This window comes from Dicentrarchus labrax, unplaced genomic scaffold, assembly GCF_905237075.1.
Source record: "Dicentrarchus labrax unplaced genomic scaffold, dlabrax2021, whole genome shotgun sequence".
Lineage (NCBI taxonomy): Eukaryota > Metazoa > Chordata > Actinopteri > Moronidae > Dicentrarchus > Dicentrarchus labrax.
The window spans coordinates 2,040,640-2,064,378 of record NW_026136711.1 but is presented as its reverse complement, the minus strand read 5'-3'; the positions used below and the strand labels follow the sequence as shown (position 1 = coordinate 2,064,378).

Below are 23,739 nucleotides of genomic sequence, written 5' to 3'. Positions count from 1 at the left end.
TTTTTACGGAGAAAAAAAGTTAGTTGATGTAAGCGATTTCACCCTAAAATGGAACATTGCTTATTTATGCGTGTGCAGAGCTGTCAATGCTACATTGCATTTTGTGTTGTCACAAAAACAAAAATGTTGCTTTTTGCAGTAGTTCATTATTTTTTATTTTACAGGAGTCTGGCCAAGAACACTCAAAATTATCGGGCAGTTCCTCCTTTAATGCGTCACCCATGCGACAGACATCCACTCCTGTGAACGCAAGTCCTGCAAAGTACACAACCCCTGGAAAGGTTGTGAAGTTATCCTTTCCAGAATATGTATTGCACACTGACACAGAACTCGAGCAAGTACGACAACAGTACTTTGAGTTGTCGAAGAGAGGTGAGCAGTGCAACTGCCAGATGTCAAAGGAGCTCAGATGCCGGCTCATTCTAAACACCATGACCAGTATGATTGCAATCCTGAGGGCAAAGGGGGATGGAGAATCACACAGATACCCATCAAATCCAGAAATTAAAGCAATGTCAAAGAGAATAGTACTGTACTACCCCATGCTGCAGGACCAAGGCCTCCATACATGGGTAAGTGAAATGCATCCAGTTGATGTTGGACATTTTTAGTAGCGATTTGAAAAATTGATTAAATGTCTTGTGCAGGTCACTGTGTACACACAGCTATACAAAATATTGCAAAATGTGAGATCCCCCCAAAAAAGAACTCAAGATGGGAGACATTCAAAGAGGTGAGTTGTAACTAATGATTATTTTCAGCAAAGATTCATCTGTTAATCATTTTCAAGGTTAATTGATCAGTTGTCTGGTCAATATAAAGTCCAAGGTGATGTCCTCAAAAGTCTTGTTTGGTCCAAAACCTGAAGATATTAATTTCACTGTCATAGAGGACTAAAGAAACTAGAAAATATTCACATTTGAGAAGCTTAAATCATATTTGGACATTAAAAAAAAAACAAAGAAAAAAAAGAAAAATGACTCAAAATGATCAATCATGTCAATGTCCTGGGTCATCTGTCTCTAGTGTTTCCTCACTTCCTGTTTTTAATGAGTTCTCTTATTTTAGTGTTTGATTACAAAGTAATTGCTTTGGATGTGTGTGGAGGATATTGCTTTTTATTATGAAGCACTTTGTGTTACATTTTGTTTGTATGAAAAGTGCTATACAAATAAAGTCAGATGAATTGGTTGATTTAGTAGTTGACAACTAATTGATTAACTGACTAATCTTTGCAGCTCTACATAGAGGCGCAATCATTCTGGATCGGTCCACAGAAGGAAGTGGCAGCCCAGGCTCAGACAGTAAAGAAAGTGAGTTTCAACTTTGCATTTTACATATTTGCCCTTGTGAGGTATTTATATCTTAGGTAAACTAATAAACCCACTTTATTGGTCAAGATCACAGTCCTGACATGACAGAAGTAAAAGGCTTTAAAATGGACATCAGATAATAGGTATTTACACTACATTTGTACTGTTTTATTATCAATTTACAATTTTTAACATTATTCTGGTATTAATAAAAAGCTGGTATTGTATCATTTTGAACAGCTGGGTACAGCAGTACCTTTTAGTATCAGTCTACTATTATATTACTATCTACTATTACTACTACTTATGTATTTAAAACCCATGTGTCTCATTAGTGGCATTTTTGCTCTTTTTAATTGAATGTAATTTTTGGTTCCAAAATACCAAAATGATTCTTAAAGTATATTATCCTATCAGAAATATGTCTGTGTTATGTGTTGAAGGAAAAAGAAGATCCCAAAGCCTACCTGAAGAAGCACCCTCTGCCCTGTCCAGTCCTGATGGTGAGTTTGTCCAACTGCCGCATAATTCAATTCAATTCAATTCAATTCAATTTTATTTGTATAGCGCCAATTCATAACAGAAGTTATCTCAGGACACTTTTCAAATAGAGCAGGTCTAGACCGAACTCTTTAAAACATTAATTACAGAGACCCAACAGTACTACCATGAGCAAGCACTTGGCGACAAGGGCAAGGAAAAACTGCCTGTTAAAAGGCAGAAACCTAGGACAGATCCTCCGGCTCTAGGTGGTTGGTCGTCTGTCTCAACCAGTTGGGGTGAGAGAGAGAGAGAGAGAGAGAGAGAGAGAGAGAGAGAGAGAAAGAGAGAGAGAGAGAGACACACAGACAGACAGGTGCACAGCAACAACAGTATTGGCAATGGCAATCTAGCAGGACCATGGCAGGAGGCTCCACCAGGATCGATAAGAACCTGCGAGACGAGAAAGCACAAGAACTCCGGGGAAGAAGTGAAGTTAGTAACATGCATTAATGGAACATGAATGAGTGCAGAAAGAGAGAGGAAGGGAGGAGCTCAGTGCACCATGGGAAATCCCCTGATAGTCTAGGCCTATAGCAGCATAACTAAAGGATGGTTCAGGACTCACCTGATCCAGCCCTAACTATAAGCTTTATCAAAGAGGAATGTCTTAAGCCTACTCTTGAATGTGGTGAGGGTGTCTGCCTCCCGAACCACAACTGGAAGCTGGTTCCACAGGAGAGGAGCTTGGTAACTGAAGGCTCTGGCTCCTGTTCTACTTTTAGAGACTATAGGAACCACAAGTAGCCCAGCATTCAGAGAACATAGTGTTCTAGTGGGGTAATAGGGTACTATATGAAGGGGCCTGACCATGAAGAGCTTTATAGGTGAGGAGGAGGATTTTAAATTCTATTCTACATTTTACAGGGAGCCAATGCAGAGAAGCTAGTACAGGAGAGATGTGATCTCTTTTTCTCGTTCCTGTCAGTACTCGTGCTGCAATGTTCTGAATTAATTGGAGCGTTTTAATGGACGTATTGGGGCAACCTGATAATAAAGAGTTGCAGTAATCCCGCCTTGAAGTAACAAATGCATGGATTAGTTTTTCTACATCTGTCTGTGATAGTATATGTCTAAGTTTTGTAATATTACGTAAATGAAAGAAAGAGTCCTAGAGGTTTGCTTTATGTGGGAGTTAAATGACAAATCCTGATCAAAGATAACTCCAAGATTCCTGACAGTGGTGCTAGAGGCCAAGGTAATGCCATCTAGAGTAACTATAGCTTTAGACAGTGAGTCTCTAAGGTTTTTGGGGCCAAGAACAAGAATTTCGTTTTTTTTCTGAGTTTAACATCAGAAAAATGCAGGTCATCCAGGATTTTATGTCCTTAAGACATGTTTGTAATTTAGATAATTTATCAATTTCATCGGGCTTGATCGATAGATATAACTGCGTATCATCTGCATAACAGTGAAAGTTAATGGAGTGATTCCTAATAATGTTGCCTAAAGGGAACATATATAAAGTAAATAGTATTGGTCCAAGTACAGAACCTTGTGGCACTCCATGACTAACTGTAGTATTTATTGATGATTCATCGTTAACATGTACAAACTGTAAGCGATCTGATAAATATGACTTAAGCCAGCTTAGTGCGGCTCCTCTAATGCCAATTTGATGCTCAAGTCTCTGTAAAAGAATATCATGGTCAAGGGTGTCAAATGCAGCACTAAGATCTAATAATACAAGTACAGAGACAAGTCCATTGTCAGAAGCAATCAGAAGGTCATTATTAACTTTAACCAGAGCTGTCTCTGTGCTGTGATGAACTCTAAATCCTGACTGAAAATCCTCAAATAAACTATTGTTATGTAGAGAGTCACACAACTCTTTAGCGACTACTTTCTCCAGAATCTTAGAGAGGAAGGGGAGGTTAGAAATCGTTGGCTAAAACCCCTGGGTCAAGAGTGGGCTTTTTAAGAAGGGGTTTAATTACAGCTACTTTAAAGGACTGTGGTACATATCCTGAAAATAAAGAAAGATTAATCATATCCAGTAAAGAAGTGCCAATTAAGGGAACAACTTCTTTGAGCAGCCTAGTTGGGATTGGGTCTAATAGACAGGTTGATGGCTTCGATGAAGAAATGATTGAAGTTAACTGATGAAGATCGATAGCAGAAAGACAGTCTAAATATATATATAAGTTTACATTAGCAAAAGTCCCTGAACTTGGAGAGCCACTGATAACTGTTGATTGGTGATTCATTTTCTCTCTAATAGTAATAATTTTATTAAAGAAGAAGCTCATGAAGTCATTGCTACTTAAGTTTATGGGGATATGTGGCTCAATAGAGTTGTGACTCTCTGTCAGCCTGGCTACAGTGCTGAAGAGGAACCTAGGGTTATTCTTATTTTCTTCTATTAGTGCTGAATATTAGGCTCCTCTGGCATTACGGAGGGCCTTTCTATAAGTTTTAAGATTATCTTGCCAAATTGAGCGATATTCTGATAATTTGGAAGAGCGCCATTTCCTTGCAGATTTCCTAGCTATTTGTTTTAACTGGCGGGTTTGGTGGTTGTACCACGGTGCTAGTCTCCTATGTTTTAATAATTTCCTTTTTATAGGAGCGATAGAGTCTAATGTTGATCATAGTGAGCCTGCAGCACTATCGACAAGATTATCAATTTCAGAGGGACTAAAGTCGTTATAGGACTCTGTTAAATTCATGGCTTATAATCTAATAGTATGAATTCAAAAGTTAATAAATAATGGTCAGATAGGAAAGGATTATGTGGGAAGACTATTAAATGTTCAATATCAATGCCATATGATAGAACAAGGTCAAAAAACAATGAGTTGGTTTATTTACACTCTGACAGAAGCCAATTGAGTCTATTAATGATATAAATGCGTTACTAAGGCTGTCATTGTTAACATCCACCTGAATATTAAAATCACCTACAATAATTACTTTATCTGATTTAAGGACTAAACTTGATAAAAACTCTGAGAATTCAGATATAAAATCAGAGTATGGTCCAGGAGCGCGGTACACTATAACAAATAGAACTAGCTGCAGTGTTTTCCAGTATGGGTGAGAAAGACTAAGAACAAGGCTTTCAAATGAATTATAATTTAGTTTAGGTTTAGGGTCCATTAAAACGCTCAAATCATATATGGCTGCGACTCCACCTCCTCGGCCAGTGCCACCCCCACTACACGCATAACTGTGTGTAGTGGGGGTGTGCGCATCTTTGTAGGGGTGTACTTGTGTGCGTACATGCAATTGTATGTGATTGCATGACCATATGAGTTTCGAGCAAATAGTTCTCATGCATTTATTATACAAAAAATGATTTGATTTTTTAAAATGGCATTTGAATGGTTAAATTTCCAAAAATGTATAGGTATTGGTAGTTAAGATCAAGGCTGATATTTGTTAAAAGATTTAATTCCATGAAAGTTTAATCTAATATTAATGTATGATTTTTATGGCAGTTCTTTGACATATTTTTTGTCATACAACAACATGAGATGAACTTTTTTTAAACTGAGGCATATTAATTATGTATTTTTGTGTCTTACAGCTAACAAGTCTGCAGATGTTGACAGTCCAGACACCTACAGTCCAACGACCTTGGCCAAGCACAACAAGACCCTACAAACTTTTTAAAAAAAATCCAAACCACCAGGATGTCTCTCATGTCTTGGATTTGGAATTTGTAGCCAGAAGAGCATTCATTGATTCAAATACCGTTTGCAAGGAGGTGAGACACAAGAAGGTTCTAGAAGCATATCCTTGTTTCAAGGACGTTGGACATGTAAGTCATTATTGACTGTGTATGATTAAAACCATGGCATCACACACCATGGCAAGTAGTGTAGACACAATGTTTAAAATACCAATTTCCTCTTAAATTATATATTCAAATGTCTGTATTGGTATATTTGATATTTCATAGGTGATCGAGGAGCTTCAATGCATTTTGGATGAGGATAATACTTCATTCATAATTCATCTATGAATTGAAGGGAAGATGGCATGACTTCTGCCAGAAGGTGCAGTTTTTTGGTGTATGGAAAAAGGCGCTGAAACCCCCAATGAGAATGGTAAATGGACCTGTACTTGTATAGCGCCTTTCTAGTCTTCCAACCACTCAAAGCGCTTTTACACTACTTGCCACATTCACCTTTTCACACACATTCACACAGATGGCCATCGAACAGAAACTCACATTCATACACATGCACAGCATCGGGAGCAATTTGGGGTTCAGTATCTTGCTCAAGGATACTTCGACATGTGGCAGGAGGGGCCGGGGATCAAACCAACAACCTTCCGATTAGTGGACGACCTGCTCTGCCTCTGAGCCACAGCCTCCTGGACAAAGGTAGGGAATGCTGTTTTGGTGTTATTAGTGAATAGGGTTTAGGGTGGCCCTTCAGGCATGTTAATTGTCAAGTACATGAGCTAGTGTTATGTCGTCCGTCTTTTTCATCTATGATGGCTATCCCATTATTTTATAATGTTTTTTTTTTTTTTTTTTAAGCATTGTGTCCGTTGTGATCCTTTCGATCAGATTTGACCTTGTGCACTTTGTCCAAGTGTTTAAGTAATGAATCTTTTCCTGTACAGATGAACAGGCTCTTGAGATCCTACGTGTGCCGCCATCACTGTTCCCCTCCACGTCTGCTCCTCCAAAGAGGGTACGAGATGCGAGTGAGGCTCTGGTGCATGTTCTCGAGGTGAGCTTTGTAAAATGTTGCAGGATCATTTTGACTGCAGTATCGGAAAAAAATATAACTGAAGGTGCTGCCCCTGACGACTCCCAATGTATTTCCTATTCACATACTGTATGTTCTAAGTCTTCAAAGACACCTAAAACATTTGTTTTTAGAAAGAGGATTTTCACTGGGTAGATGTCACAGTATGAATAAAAATGGGTGCATTACATGGTAGCAGGTTTTATCACCCTAATGATAACCAAGCAAGACTAGCCTAGCCTTGGTTTTTAGTTCTTTGGGAAGGTTAGAAGTGTGTACAGTAAATGCATTGGGGGTAGTTAAAAACAGCACTTTCAGATGGAGCTTTCTCAGTACTGTAACTTTTGTCAGAATTTTGCTTTGTAAAGTTATGTGTTTGTAAACAACCCTCTACCCTAGGTTCCAAATGACCAAAATGCATTATCCTGACAGAAGGATATCTGTGTTATGTGTTACAGGAAACAGAAGACCCCAATTCCTACTTGAAGAAATGCCCTCTCTCCTGCCCAGTCCTGATTGTCAGTCCGTCCAAATGCCTCCTAGCGGTAGGAGATGTGGCAATAACCACCTTTCCAAAAGACAAGCTTACCAAGAGTGCTTTATACCTTATGGCCTACTATTATACCCTACACCTGACTTATCCAAAGTGTGTAGCCACTCTGCTTTCAGTCATACAGACGGAGGTCCTCTTAGACAAAATCCATGTGAGAGATCTCACATCGTCTTACAAGAAGAGCATAGCTGAGTGGAAAGCTTTTATTGGCCAATAAAACCAGTGGTCAGATATGGTGTAGGATAGCACTTCCTCTCTCCCTCTAAGGATACTACAGTCCATGTTCATTGCTATTGATTCTTGGTCAGAATTTGGCTAAGTTAGCCCAGCCAATATGCTGATATCCTGTGATGTGATGTAATATTTTGTGTGTGTTGATTGCATAATTCAGTGAAGATTCTGCTTAGTTTTAAGTTTATTTTAACTTTTCAGTTAACATTGAGTTTAAACAATTCATTGTTCAACAGATGCAGTCACTAATTTAGGCGCATCTACTGTGAAAGAGTAAATTGACTAAGCAGTTAGGTTGGGATAAAAGTGAACATAGCGGTATCGGTTATTGTCCAGTTGAGTTGTAAAATATTAACATATTGGATATCGGCAAAAAGTCCAGTATGGTGCATCCTTAATGATGATGTTACAATGGTTAATGGTGTATTGAGGGACTAGTTGTTCATGTAAGCCCAGAACCTTTAATTTGAATGTTACAATATTAAGCATTTGTATTAGGAATCAATGTCACAGGTGGAGCAGTTTTAGTGTGCCTAGTGTGTCTATATGCTTTAAGTGTGCCTGTGTAAAGCACAGATTTTGTACGTGTATTGAGGGGCACATTGGTCAGATGTTTGGACCTGACCTTAACTCACTCACATATTTGGCATGTTCTGCTATGTTTTCATATTGAAGTTCCATAAATACTGTGAGCCAAAATGTTGAGAAAAATAAAGCTGTTTCCCTTTTATGCAGTCCTCCGGGACTTTTTGCTGTTTAAATTAAAAAAAAGTTGGTTAAATGCAAGACTAGTTTTCCTTTTTTCTGTCTTATAAGAAGTAGTTAATGTCTTTAATCTAGTAGGTGAATCTCTTGAATCTAGAACAGTATTACTTTTGTAGAGCTTACAATAAGGTAAATACACTTGAGATGATGACAGGATGGTAAATTACGGCTTTTTATGGCAAAAGAGCACTGCCAAATACGAGTCAGGAATGCTAACTTCAAGACATTTTGTCTTAAAATGCCAGTTTCTAATCTCATTTCAAGTAGGTGGTGGATTTAAATCTAGAAAAGTGTAACAATTATAGAACTAAAAATTAGTTAAATACACTGAAACAAACAGGATGACAAAAAAAATGCTACTTTTGAGGGGAAAATATTTTTCAGCATCACAAGCTTATGAGACACAAAACATCACAATACTAGTAAAATATAGCTAAAAATTAGTTTTCCCAGCTAATTTCAAGATCACTCTTATCTTATAACGCTTAAATATGTCTTATTTCAAGAAATCTTACCAAGAGAATTTTCACTTGTTCCATTGGCAGATTTTTTTGCTTATTTTTGGAGTGGCCTTTTTTCCAGTGTGGGGGATTTTGACAGGGTTCATTTGAGGTCCTTGCACAAAAAAAATCTCAGAGTAGAGCAGAAATCCGAGAGCAGAAGTTTTGCGAGTGCACATAATCAGCATGAGTGCAAGTGCAGAAAATCTGTGCAAGCAACAATATATCTGAGTGCATGCACACAGTTTGAACACAAGCAAAGCAAATCTGAGCACGAGCAGGGGTTGCTTGAGGTTATCTATGATTATCTATTGTTGTTGTTTCCACTTCAACCTCTTTTGTCATTGAGACGTTCACATAGCTTGCCAACCAACTTGTCTGTATGTATGCAGAGTGTGGCCATATTTGCTTAAGATTTTTCAAGTCTGTTTTTTGTTTTGTCTTGAGATTATGACTTAAAGGCCAGCTACATGATATTTAAAAGAACAACAAACTTCACCACAAGTGATAAATTCATTTTTTGACATTGAAAAATGTTACTGTTACAGCCTTGTTTGGTACCTTATAGCTGATGGTGGCCAATGGTAGCAAATGCAGGCAAATTTCAAGTAGATATTGTTTCGTAACATTGAGTCCGTTTTTTTTTTTCCTTTATGATTTTACTTCTCTACATGTGCTACTGTTAACTAGTTTTCAGCATTTACCATTATCCCGTAATTGACACCTGTTTACACTATCTTGTTATCTCAAGATCACAAATTATGTTGTTGAGGTCTTCCTTTTCATCTTTAAGACCGTCATCCAAAATGTAATGTTTTTATAGTCTTCAGATCATAACTTAATTATGTCAATATCTCTAGATTAAAATAAAACAATTCAACAATATGAAAATACAGAATAAATATAGAAGCCATTAGTTACAGATTACAGTCAAACTCAAGAAAATGCATTGTAGTCTGGTCTGCTGTAAGTGAAGATATAATTTATCTTTGAGCATGGAATCTAATTTTGATCTTTGGAACAGTGTATGAAAAATAATCTAGGCTCAGTGATCCACCAGGTCTGAAGGTTTAACCACTTCTTACGGTGTTCTTCAGTGATGGACTTCGGTGACATATTAATAGGTGCTTATATATGTTTCACTGAAGGTTAGGCATATAGTTGTAAGGGTTGAGGATAGAGGTGGATGCTGTCCTAATTTGTATGTGTAAATGTGTGTGTGTGTGTGTGTGTGTGTGTGTGTGTGTGTGTGTGTGTGTGTGTGTGTGTGTGTTTTTATAAAACCCTCCTGTCACATATTGTTATCATAGTCCCCAATCATCCTCCAAGTGTTGGACGCTAGGAATCAGAATCAGAGAATCAGAATTGGGTTTATTGCCAAGTAAGTTTTTACATGTACAAGGAATTTGTCTTGGTGCATTAAAATCACACAAATATAAAGTGCTTTTTAAAATATAAATAAATAAAGATAAGGATAAAGTTAGAAAGATGTCATTATCTTGTGGACAATCGTGATGGCAGGAACAGGTCTTGATGAACATCATCTTCTTAGTGAAGACATCTCCTTCTGGACAGTGGAACTTGGCTATAATGGTGGTGCTTGGTGTACAGCAACGACTGTCTAGGCAGGTACCACAGAACTTTAGTTTGTACAGCCTGGTGCTGGAGCATAGTCATTGTACTTGGATTATATTACTTGTGGTTGTAAGTATGTAGCCTATAGTATAATATAGTATAGAAACAGCCCTTCCACTATTATTATTATTTTTTTCCTCTGTGTGGAGGTACAATTCAATTCAATTCAATTCAATTCAATTTTATTTGTATAGCGCCAATTCATAACAGAGGTTATCTCAGGACACTTTTCAAATAGAGCAGGTCTAGACCGAACTCTTTAAAACATTAATTACAGAGACCCAACAGCACCACCATGAGCAAGCACTTGGCGACAAGGGCAAGGAAAAACTGCCTGTTAAAAGGCAGAAACCTCGGACAGATCCTTCGGCTCTAGGTGTGTGGTCGTCTGTCTCGACCAGTTGGGGTGAGAGAGAGAGAGAGAGAGAGAGAGATAGAGAGAGAGAGAGACAGAGAGAGAGAGAGAGCGAGAGACAGACAGACAGACAGACAGGTGCACAGCAACAACAGTATTGGCAGTGGTTATATAGCAGGACCATGGCAGGAGGCTCCACCAGGATCGACAAGAACCTGCGAGACGAGAAAGCACAAGAACTCCGGGGAAGAAGTGAAGTTAGTAACATGCATTAATGGGACATGAATGAGTGCAGAAAGAGAGAGGAAGGGAGGAGCTCAGTGCACCATGGGAAATCCCCTGATAGTCTAGGTCTATAGCAACATAACTAAGGGATGGTTCAGGACTCACCTGATCCAGCCCTAACTATAAGCTTTATCAAAGAGGAATGTCTTAAGCCTACTCTTGAATGTGGTGAGGGTGTCTGCCTCCCGAACCACAAATGGAAGCTGGTTCCACAAGAGAGGAGCTTGGTAACTGGCTCCTGTTCAACTTTTAGAGACTATAGGAACCACAAGTAGCCCAGCATTCAGAGAATGTAGTGTTCTAGAGGGGTAATAGGGTACTATGAGCTCTTTAAGATATGAAGGGGCCTGACCATGAAGAGCTTTATAGGTGAGGAGGAGGATTTTAAATTCGATTCTACATTTTACAGGGAGCCAATGCAGAGAAGCTAGTACAGGAGAGATGTGATCTCTTTTTCTAGTTCCTGTCAGTACTCGTGCTGCAGCGTTCACAACCCCCTAACCAAACCGTATACATTAACTCCCCCTCCTAAAACATTCATCTACCACACTACAACCAGTGTCTGGTTTGTTGTTCTACTGTAAAAACATGACGGTTCAACATGGTGCACTCTCCAGAAGGATACCGACACAGTCAGTAGATAAAAATGGCTCATTTTGGTCATGAAAACACGATTCCTAAATGAATTGTTGTATTGAATGAATGTTTACATTCCACCACAGGCCAACATGCAGGAGGCACAGTGCATGCTCGCCGACCAGATACTGTGTGTGGAGCTCACTAACCCGGACTCTTTAGTTATTGTCCTTGGTGACTTTAACAAAGGAAACCTAAGTCACAAACTTCCAAAATATAAACTGTTTATTTATTGCACGACCAGAGAGAAGAATATACTGGATCACTGTTACACTACAGTCAGCGGAGCTTATCACGCCATCCCCCGCGTCGCACTGGGCCTCTCTGACCACGTCATGGTCCACCTGATTCCTTCATACAGGCAGAAATTAAAGCTCTGCAAACCTGGCGTGTTTGGACTCTACTGACTGGGATGTGTTCAGGACTGCTACTGAAAGTCTGGATGAGTACACAGAGGCTGTGACATCATATATCAGCTTCTGTGAGGACTGCTGTGTACCATCACGCACCAGGGTGAGTTACAACAACGACAACCCTGGTTCACAGCCAAACTCATTCTGCTACGGTTGCAGAAGTAGCAAGCGTTCAGGAGTGGGGACAGGGACAAGTTTAAGGAGTCAAAGTACAAGCTTAGCAAGGCGGTGAGAGAAGCTAAACAACAGTACTCTGAGAAACTTCAACATTAGTTCTCAGCCAATGACTCTGGTTCTGTCTGGAAGGGGCTCAGACTACAAGCCCAAACCCCCCCACTCCATCAATGACCTACGCCTGGCAAACGAGCTGAATGAGTTCTACTGCCGCTTCGACAGACAAAGGAGCAGTCCTGACACCTTCCCCCGTGACACCCCTCACCAGCCCCACCTCATCAGTCCCTACCCCCCCCAGCCCAGCAGGAGCTGGGGCCACTTCACAGCTTCACACCTCTGTGTGACCACAGCAACGACTCTCTACCTCTCTACCTCCAAGAGAGGGACGTCAACAGACTCTTCAAGAGGCAGAACCCCCGCAAAGCAGCCGGACCAGATTCTGTCTCTCCATCCACCCTGAAGCACTGTGCTGACCAGCTGTCTCCGGTGTTCATTGACATCTTCAACACCTCTTTGGAGATATGTCATGTGCCAGCCTGCTTCAAAGCATCCATCATCATCCCTGTCCCCAAGAAAGCAAGGACCACAGGACTAAATGACTACAGACCTGTTTCCCTCACCTCTGTGGTCATGAGGTCTTTTGAGCGCCTTGTGCTCTCCCATCTGGAAGCCATAACGGACCCTTTCCTGGACCCCCTGCAGTTCGCCTACAGAGCCAACAGGTCTGTAGACAACGCAGTAAACATGGCCCTGCACCTTACCCTCCAGCATCTGGACTCCCCAGGAACCTACGCCTACGTTTGTGGACTTCAGCTCTGCGTTTACGCCATCATCCTTGCTCTGCTACAGGACAAGCTCTCCCAGCTCACTGTGCCTGACTCCACCTGCAGGTGGATCACAGACTTCCTGTCTGACAGGAAACAGCACGTGAAGCTGGGGAAAAATGTCTCTGAGTCCCAGACCATCAGCACCGGATCCCCTCAGGGCTGCGTTCTTTCTCTTCTGTTCTTCTCCCTGTATACTAACAGCTGCACTTCCAGTCACCAGTCCGTCAGGCTCCTGAAGTTTGCGGATGACACCTCCCTCACTGGGCTCATCTCTGGTGGAGATGAGTCTGCCTACAGATGGGAGATTGACCATCTGGTGACCTGGTGCAGTCAGAACAACCTGGAGCTAAACGCTCTAAAAACAGTGGAGATGGTTGTGGACTTTAGGAAGAACCCAGCCCCACCCGCCCCGATCATCCTGTGTGACTCCCCAGTTGACTCTGTGGAGTCCTTCCGCTTTCTGGGTACCATTATCACCCAGGACCTCAAGTGGGAGCTGAACATCAGCTCCCTCACCAAGAAAGCCCATTAGAGGATGTACTTCCTGCGGCAGCTGAAGAAGTTCAACCTGCCAAAGACGATGATGGTGCACTTCTACACCGCCATCATCGAGTCCATCCTCACCTCATCCATCACCATCTGGTATGCTGCGGCCACTGCCAAGGACAAGGGCAGACTGCAGCGTATCTGTACGGTTTTATTAAACTAAATCACACCGCACGGGGTGCGTTTGACCGGCGAAACAGTGTCACACTCAGCTCCGACACTCAATCTCTGTCTTTTCCACGTGTTTATTTCTTTTTACCAGCAACTCCACACATGCTTTTCTTTTAGCACTTAAACAGTGATCGTGCCGTCAGCAGGTAATCAACTGGAAAACACAAAATATAAACAACATCGCTACATTAATGGCACGGACATATTTATGATATTTAACTCAAGTTACAAACACTTTGTATACATATTAACTCACCAGCTCGGCTTCACCAGTCAAACCGAAGCACAGCAAGTAAGAATAATCACAGAGAAAAAAAATTACAAGGTGGACTGCTGCTGCTAGAGGGCGCTATGAACTCCCAACATTATAAAATAGTAGGAGACAACATAACATATTTGAAAATAGATGAACTTCACACAGTATCATTCGATCAGCTGAGAAGGTGATCGGCTGCAATCTGCCATCCCTCCAGGACCTGTATGCTTCTAGGACCAGGAAGCGTGTAGGTAAGATTGTGGATGACCCCTCCCACCCCGGTCATAATCTCTTTGAGATACTTCCCTCTGGCAGGAGGCTGCGGTCCATCAGGACTAAAACGTCTCGCCATAAAAACAGTTTCTTCCCGTCTGCAGCTGGCCTCCTTAACAAGGCCCGGATTACCCACTGTCATTGACTCTTATACCCACCCTGTATATAAAGTATGCATTACTTTAATGCACCCACGTTCTTCTTCTTTGTGATTTTTGTGTGATTTGAATAATTGTATATTTGTATATTTGTATTTGTATATGTGTATATTTTATGCACCAACTGCACCAGGTCACATTCCTCGTAGGCGTAAAAACTTGGCAATAAACAAAATTCTGATTCTGATTCTGATTCTGAATTATACACTTATAAAACATACCTTTGAATATTATCTTCCATTTCTGCCAATAGAGCCTACTAAATTTTACAAACTGGACCTTTGGGTCACAAGGAGTCATTATCTACTACAAACCACTCTCTCTGCTGGTACACATATCTGGACAAATTCTGTGTGCTCTCATGCCTGCTTTCTTTTAGTGCCCATGTTAACCAACTGGTCTGTTCACATGAAAATCTGGCAGATAAAACACACCAATAATCTAGCTAACACTTTACAATAAGGGCCACAAAGTAGTTACCAAGGAAGAAATGAGGAATAAATGAGCAACTAACTGCTAGGGAACCATTCATTAATGAGTAACTCATCTTCAGATTTTATAGCATAGCTAATGATTAATCAATGATTAGTTAATTAAAAAACGAGTGAGTAACAAATCAGGAATGACTTGATAATAGGTACTTACCTATTAATTCCTTATGGATGACTATAAGTAGATAATGATCTGTTACTAGAGAACAGACTATATTAATAAATTAGAAGGTAATGATAAGTTCATGAATACCTATGAATCTATCATAATGACTCTGAATGAGCTGGTGAACGGCACAAAACTAGTAATGACTCATTTATTAGGGCGACCGCTGGAGGTCCCTATTGTTTTTGCTCGATTTCTTCTTACCTATTATTTTTAGCCCCCTTTGACTGCATTTTCGCCCCCCTGAACATATACGAATACTAAATTTTATTTGGCAAAGGTGTCAGGCCTGGTGAAAATGGGGATATTAGATGCGTCGCCTTCGGGTCTGCCACTAGGTGGCGCTACTATTGAGAAAAGTATTTTGACTTTTTGGTTACTTAATAACTTCTGCATAGTTTGTCGCACATTCAAAAACCTCCTATATCCGCCTATAATTTTTTTCCATTAGAGTGCGAAATGTCCTTAAACTACTTTTTTGTGTTCCTACTACACCCTAAGTCCGATTCGCACCAAATTTTTTCACCTAGCATCTGGGGACTGCCCTGGCAAAAAAAGTAATTTGAACATTTTTGAAATTTCAAAAAGTAAGCACGCTATAAAATTAAGACTTTTTTTTTCGTCAAAAAAGGAAGTGGACCATTTCTCCACATTGGTATGTCCGATTGACACCAAACTTAGGTCCATAGTTCCTCATGTCTTCCTTAGGCACCGTTCTCAATTTCAGGCCATCACCACTAGGTGGCGCTCTTTAAAATGAAGAAGTTTATATCTCTGCAACAGCACGTGTGATTTAAATGAAACTTGGTAGGATGCTTGCCCATGGCTCCCTGAGGCTCACCCAAAAAGGAAAAAAAATCACGCCACTGGGTGGCACTCTGGTGGCAGTGTAAATCACAGTGCGGAGACCGTAATCTGAATTTAACAGAGTCCTATAACAACTTTAGTCCCTCTGAAATTGATAATCTTGTCGATAGTGCTGCAGGCTCACTACGATCAACATTAGACGCTATCGCTCCTATAAAAAGGAAATTATTAAAACATAGGAGACTAGCACCGTGGTATAACCACCAAACCCGCCAGTTAAAGCAAATAGCTAGGAAATCTGAGAGGAAATGGCGCTTAATTATCAGAATATCGGTCAATTTGGCAAGATAATCTTAAAATTTATAGAAAGGCCCTCCGTAATGCCAGAGGAGCCTATTACTCAGCACTAATAGAAGAAAATAAGAATAACCCTACGTTCCTCTTCAGCACTGTGCCAGGCTGACAGAGAGTCACATATCCCCATAAACTTAAGTAGCAACGACTTTATGAGCTTCTTCCACAATAAAATTATTACTATTAGAGAGAAAATTAATCACCAACTGCCATCAACAGTTATCAGTGGCTCTCCAAGTTCAGGGACTTTAGCTAATGTAAACTTAGATATATACTTAGACTGTTTTTCTGCTATCGATCTTCATCAGTTAACTTCAATCACTTCTTTATCGAAGCCATCAAGCTGTCTGTTAGACCCGATCCCAACTAGGCTGCTTAAAGAAGTTGTTCCCTTAATTGGCACATCTTTACTGGATATGATTAATCTTTCTTTATTATCAGGATATGTACCACAGTCCTTTAAAGTAGCTGTAATTAAACCCCTTCTTAAAAAGCCCACTCTTGACCCAGGGGTTTTAGCCAACTATAGACCAATCTCTAACCTCCCCTTCCTCTCTAAAATTCTGGAGAAAGTAGTCGCCAAAGAGTTGTGTGACTTTCTACATAACAATAGTTTATTTGAGGATTTTCAGTCAGGATTTTAGAGTTCATCATAGCACAGAGACAGCTCTGGTTAAAGTTAATAATGACCTTCTGATTGCTTCTGACAATGGACTTGTCTCTGTACTTGTATTATTAGATCTTAGTGCTGCATTTGACACCATTGACCATGATATTCTTTTACAGAGACTTGAGCATCAAATTGGCATTAAAGGAACCGCACTAAGCTGGTTTAAGTCATATTTATCAGATCGTTCGCAGTTTGTACATGTTAACAATGAATCTTCAATAAATACTACTGTTAGTCATGGAGTTCCACAAGGTTCTGTACTTGGACCAATACTATTTACTCTATATATGCGCCCTTTAGGCAACATTATTAGGAATCACTCCATTAACTTTCACTGTTATGCAGATGATACACAGTTATATCTATTGATCAAGCCCGATGAAACTAATCAATTATCTACATTACAAACATGTCTTAAGGACATAAAATCCTGGATGAGCTGCAATTTTCTGATGTTAAACTCAAAAATTCTTGTTCTTGGCCCCAAAGAACAAGAGACTCACTAGAGACTCACTGTCTAAAGATATAGTTACTCTAGATGGCATTACCTTGGCCTCGCGCACCATTGTCAGGAATCTTGGAGTTATCTTTGATCAGGATTTGTCCTTTAACTCCCACATGAAGCAGACCTCCAGGACTGCCTTCTTTCATTTACGTAATATTACAGAAATTAGACACATACTATCACAGACAGATGCAGAAAAACTAATCCGTGCATTTGTTACTTCAAGGCTGGATTACTGCAACTCTTTATTATCAGGGTGCCCCAATAAGTCCATTAAAACGCTCCAATTAATTCAGAACGCTGCAGCATGAGTACTGACAGGAACTAGAAAAAGAGATCACATCTCTCCTGTACTAGCTTCTCTGCACTGGCTCCCTGTAAAATGTAGAATACAATTTAAAATCCTCCTCCTCACCTATAAAGCTCTTCATGGTCAGGCCCCTTCATATCTTAAAGAGCTCATAGTACCCTATTACCCCTCTAGAACACTACGTTCTCTGAATGCTGGGCTACTTGTGGTTCTTATAGTCTCTAAAAGTAGAACAGGAGCTAGAACCTTCAGTTACCAAGCTCCTCTCCTGTGGAACCAGCTTCCAGTTGTGGTTTGGGAGGCAGACACCCTCTCCACATTCAAGAGTAGGCTTAAGACATTCCTCTTTGATAAAGCTTATAGTTAGGGCTGGATCAGGTGAGTCCTGAACCATCCCTTAGTTATGCTGTTATAGGCCTAGATTATCAGGGGATTTCCCATGGTGCACTGAGCTCCTCTCTTCTTCTCTCTTTCTGCACTCATTCATGTTCCATTAATGCATGTTACTAACTTCACTTCTTCCCCGGAGTTCTTGTGCTTTCTCGTCTCGCAGGTTCTTATCGATCCTGGTGGAGCCTCCTGCCATGGTCCTGCTAGATTGCCATTGCCAATACTGTTGTTGCTGTGCACCTGTCTGTCTGTCTGTCTGTCTGTCTGTCTGTCTGTCTCTCTCTCTCTCTCTCTCTCCTCTCCCTCTCTCTCTCTCTCTCTCTGTCTCTCTCTCTCTCTCACCCCAACTGGTCGAGGCAGACGACCACCCACCTAGAGCCGAAGGATCTGTCCTAGGTTTCTGCCTTTTAACAGGCAGTTTTTCCTTGCCCTTGTCACCTAGTGCTTGCTCATGGTGGTACTGTTGGGTCCCTGTAAATAATGTTTTAATGAGTTCGGTCTAGACCTGCTCTATTTGAAAAGTGTCCTGAGATAACTTCTGTTATGAATTGGCGCTATACAAATAAAATTGAATTGAATTGAATTGAATTGAATTGAATATGAAATTCACAGGGCACGTGTAGACTGGTGCCTGAAGCTCACATACCAAAAATCGTGTTTGTAGTGTTTGTAGCGCCCCCTACAGGGTAAAAAAAAAAACCAGCCCTGGCGCCACATTTCACCGATATGTACAAAACTTGGTAGGCACGTGTAACATGGTGAAACATACAAAAAAGCCTCTTGGACCCATACCCCAAACCCCACAGGAAGTCGGCCATTTTGATTTTGATTTTCACTTTCGGCAAACTTTTCGTGTTGTATTTGAACAAACTCCTCCTAGGGAATTCATCGGATCTGCTTCAAAATTGGTCTGTACAGTCAAAGTATGGTGCTGATTAAAAGTTGTGCTATTTGTGGCGTGCTGTCAAAGTTAGCCATATTGAATTCTGTGCGCATTTCCAGTGAATTTTTCGCCTTGTATTTGAACAAACTCCTCATAGGGAATTTATCAGATCTACTCTAAAATTTGTCAGTACAGTCACAAAATGGTGCTGATTAAAAGTTGTGCTATTTGTGCATGTACATTGAAGGGCGTGTCCGTGGCGTGCCGTCAAAGTTGGCCATTTTGAATACGTGGTCATTTTCTGTGAATTTTTCGCCTTGTATTTGAACGAACTCCTCCTAGGGAATTTATCGGATCTACTTCAAAATGTGTCAGTACAGTCAAAAAATGGTGCTGATTAAAAGTTGTGCTATTTGTGCATGTAGGTTGAAGGGCGTGTCCGTGGCGTGGCACCAAAGTTAGCCATTTTGAATGCCGTGCTCATTTTCTGTGATTTTTCGCCTTGTATTTCAATGAAATCCTCCTAGGGAATTTATCGGATCAACTTCAAATTTAATCAGTGCAATGTAAAGACATTCATGATTAAAAGTTGTGATATTTACAACATTCCAACAAACGGCATGCCCGTGGCTTTGCGTTGAATTTATACCATTCACCATGAACAAATAGTACTCAACTTCAGTGTACAATGAAACTTCACATATTCTAACAGTCCTAGCCTGAACACATCCTCACAACTTCAGTGTACATTATCTGATTTCAACGAAACTTCACGTTTGATGAGTCCCGCCCTGAACATGTCTACATGACAATATTTAGACGTAGTGATAGCGCCACCTTCTGGCAACAGGAAGTAAGCGCTGCATTTTGAGCTGATTTCTGCGTGATTGTCATGTCATGGTCCACATGTGTTACAACGGCACGCAACGCCGACGGAGTGCGAGGTCCTGCTCAACACTGCTTGCAGCTTAAATTACTAATTACCTTAACACCAGTTACTGTTTATGTGTACCCCAAGTAGTGATAGATAATACTAAGTAATTACTCAGTTATTATATCATTCATCAAACTGAGTAGTTACTCATAATGATTACTGTAACCTCCCTTCTGTTATATTCTTTGTACACTTTAGTTTACTGAGAGCATGGAAATGTACCATAATAAGGCAGAAACCTGTCTGGAACTGTCGACTTTACTGTGTCTATATTTCGTAGTAAGTGATATTTTAACTTGAAACGTTTTTGTCAGACAATTATTTCCAAAGTTATCCTTCAGATGTTTGTAAAAACTGCAGATTATCTGTTTTAACCCCTTTTAAAATACAGTATATATACTGAATAACGATACAATCTTACACAACATTATCTGTCAACGTCATAATGTTGACAGATAACATTGCAGATTCTTGCATCAAGGCTTCAGAAAAACAACAAAGCTAACACATGTGAGCTAACATTAGCATGTCAGTAGAAAGTTACACAAGAAGCAACACGAAAAATAATCACTGGCATCCAATACTCCTGGTATTTTGTTGGCTTCTATCAAGGCTTTAAGGTCACACAGTTTGTGACTGTCCCTCGATATTACAACATAATCTCTAATAGATTTAGTAACTATAGTAACCTTCTGCAGTGAGATCACACACACAGCCTAGCAAGCTACAGTTGCTGGGTGCTACACAACCTTACTAAACAAATAAATTCCTGCAGTTTGACCATTTCTCTCTAACAGTAGTTCTACCGTTACCGCCAGTGAACGTCTATCAAGTGACCTTATATAAAGCAACAACACACACCAGAGCGGAGCAGAACAGCCTTCATAATAACAACAGAGTTAGCTGGGCGAACGTTAGCAGTCAGTTGAAAGTTGCACTAAAAGCAACATAAAAAACAATCACCAGCATCCAACCTACTACTCCTGGTATTTTTTTGGCTTCAACCGAGGCTGGCATGGCAGCTGCACTGCTCAGGACAGGAAAGCTCTCCAGCAGGTAATAAAAACGCCATCTTTGTTTTGCGAGTCGTACGTTTGTCCTCGTTCAGCTCGGTGTACTCTGACTTTAATCTATTTTTCTATTTGTGTGTCCATTTGTCTTATTATTGTGTAGTGATTATTGTGTTGTGTAAAGGCAGTCAGGCAAAGTAAGATTTTCATTGTATAAACCACTGTGTTTCTTACTGTGCATATGACAATGAACCTCTTGAATCATTGAGCTGGTACTCCTTTCAGAAAGCAGTATGTGCTCCTCTAATGATCGGAGGACATGCAGACTTCTGTGATGGTCTGTGCAGCCAACATCAGAGCAGTTGCGGCACTAAATTCCAGGCTTTCAGGAACAGTCAGTGTTTCATGGCAGACAGCCGCAAAGGCAGCCCTGCTCTATGGGAGTTGGACAGTCAGAGGGGAGGCGGTGCTATGCAAATGAATCAGCTTCTTACGTAGGAATAGAAGGGGATCAGAATCTGAACGGCTTGTTAGAGCTCAGCTGCTGACATAGGCAGCATAGGTTGATTGTTTTCACAGTTACTGGGTTGGTAGGCCACCCAAGTACCCAAATGTGTGTGTACAAACACTAAAAAAGTAAAGTGGTAAACCTCTTTACTTCATCATTACCTCTTGATTACTTACCATTTTGTGGCCCCTCAAGTAAAGTTGTGCCTCAGTGCGTAGTTACTGAATACTGAATCATTACTTCATGAGTATCTGCCCATTCATAATATATTCTGTGATTGTGTTTTTTAAATTACATACTTATTCCACATATTTATAAGTTGTGTCTGAACAAAGATCAAGAGACAAACAGACACAGGCAGGAGAGAAGCCTCTCCTCGCAGTAATCATGGTATTACATATCATCTCCATAATGGCATACATACACACTATACACATAACACATCTTTGCTTGGAACACAATGTTTTGGGTAAAATTACTTTACTTTAAAAGTTACACTGATTGAGAAGACACATTCTTTTCCTATAGGATGATGTTGCAATCGACTTTATAAATAAAATTGATATTATAATAGCAATATTTATAATGACGGTGCTTGTTTTATAAATGGTGTGCCTTGTGACAAAATTGTTAGAGAACTACTGAGCTAAAGGGCCCTTCGCTTCACCAAGCTGAGCTTGTAGTAGATGAGGCAGTAGCAGTCCTTCTGACTTTCCCCTAGACCAAATAGACAAATTCCCCTAGACAAATTCTAAAAATGCACTGCAATGCAGAGTTATTTCCTGGGTATATACATATATGTATATGTGTATATAAATAACTGTATATATTATTGTATTTTATTACATTTTTATTTAGTTAAACAACCTTGCAATATTTTGGGAACCCTCACCAATCATTTACCCAACATCACTTGTAGTGACCACATTCATGGGTAATATCTAATTCTTTAACAGCAATGAAAAGAGAAGAGGAAACCTTGTGGAGCACAATGTAGAAGAAAATGTCACTTGTAACATAAACATAAAATGAGACTTATGTCCATATCTTGTCCTGCTGCATCCTGGGAGGGTTCCCAACACAAATCCATCATGTAACTGAAAACACATAATCAGCACGAGTCTGAAAATTTGACACATTTGGAAATCTAATTTTAGGGGGTGGGACCTACAAGCGTAATTTGTGACATCACAAATAGTTTGTTGTTAGTTAGTGGTGCAGTGCACACTGTACAATCCTCTTTTTCATATATTCATATAAGAAATTATACATGATCACTTTTACACACACTAATAACGTTTTCACATCTATTCAGTGTAAAGGATATTTATGGTGCTATTACTGTAGCAATACTATTTACAAATCTACGTGGAGAGAACTGTATATCAATCCATGTGTGCGTAATTAGCTTTGAAAATGTGTAAAATAATCTGTAAATATGTACTGAGATCTGTAAATATGTAGACAAATTTGTAAATGTGTATATAGATCTGAAAATGCATGGACAAATCTATAAGTGCACACATACATATTAATAGCTGAGAAGACTAAGTATTTGCTCCAACAGCTAGAAATACAGACAGTTCATCAGTTACAACTCAGGCAGGACTCTCAGTTGGCTCTAGTTTTACACGTGACTTTTGCTACACCCAGAGACAGCTAACCTGTCTCTTCTCATTGACATCTCATTGTACCTTTGAACCTGTGTCAAATAAAACTGAACTGAACTAAGGTTATTTCAGGACACTTTTCATATAGAGCAGGTCTAATGGGGAAATTATTTTTTCACTCAGTGATCATACACACGCACCCGAAATACAATCATGCACACTCAGACATTGCTGATAGACACACAAATGTGGTAGGATGTGGTGGAGTGATAGGCTGCCATGGAGAGATGGTGGAGAGATGGGTTGCCATGTATGTGTTTTAGTGGCATCTAGTGGAAGTTACAGATTTCAACCTACTAAACACCATTTTCTTTAGTATTTACCAACTTTGGAATGAGACCCAGCAAACATGAGACATCTGCCGCAGATCATGTCTGTATTGCGTTGGTTGGTCCAGGGCCATATCAGTATGTCTGCAAAATATGTCAATTAAATATTTAATATTTAACTGTGTACCTTCTGCAACAGCTGTTTGGTGGCCCTTGTGTTTGGCCCTGACCATGTTTCACTGCCACCATCTATCACCCAGAAGAAGAAAACATCTAATTCATTATGAACTTATCTCTCTAGACGAGGACCAGCTCTTTGAACTTCCACTGGGAATTTATGTATTATTATGTAATATTAATATCACTTGATTATGAACCAACAAGGCTACAAAACTAGATGAAGAGGAACGTGTAAAGAAAGTGGAGAAGGGGATT

General features: G+C 40.0%; 1 long non-coding RNA gene across 1 annotated transcript in view; it reads left to right on the top strand.

Moving 5' to 3' along the window:
* Nucleotides 1-23,739, top strand: part of LOC127372058 (uncharacterized) — a 205,930-nt gene that overhangs the window by 127,223 nt on the left and 54,968 nt on the right. Inside the window, exon 2 of the long non-coding RNA XR_007886503.1 lies at nucleotides 10,620-10,736. This is a non-coding gene — a long non-coding RNA (uncharacterized LOC127372058). The remainder of the gene's footprint in view (nucleotides 1-10,619; nucleotides 10,737-23,739) is intronic.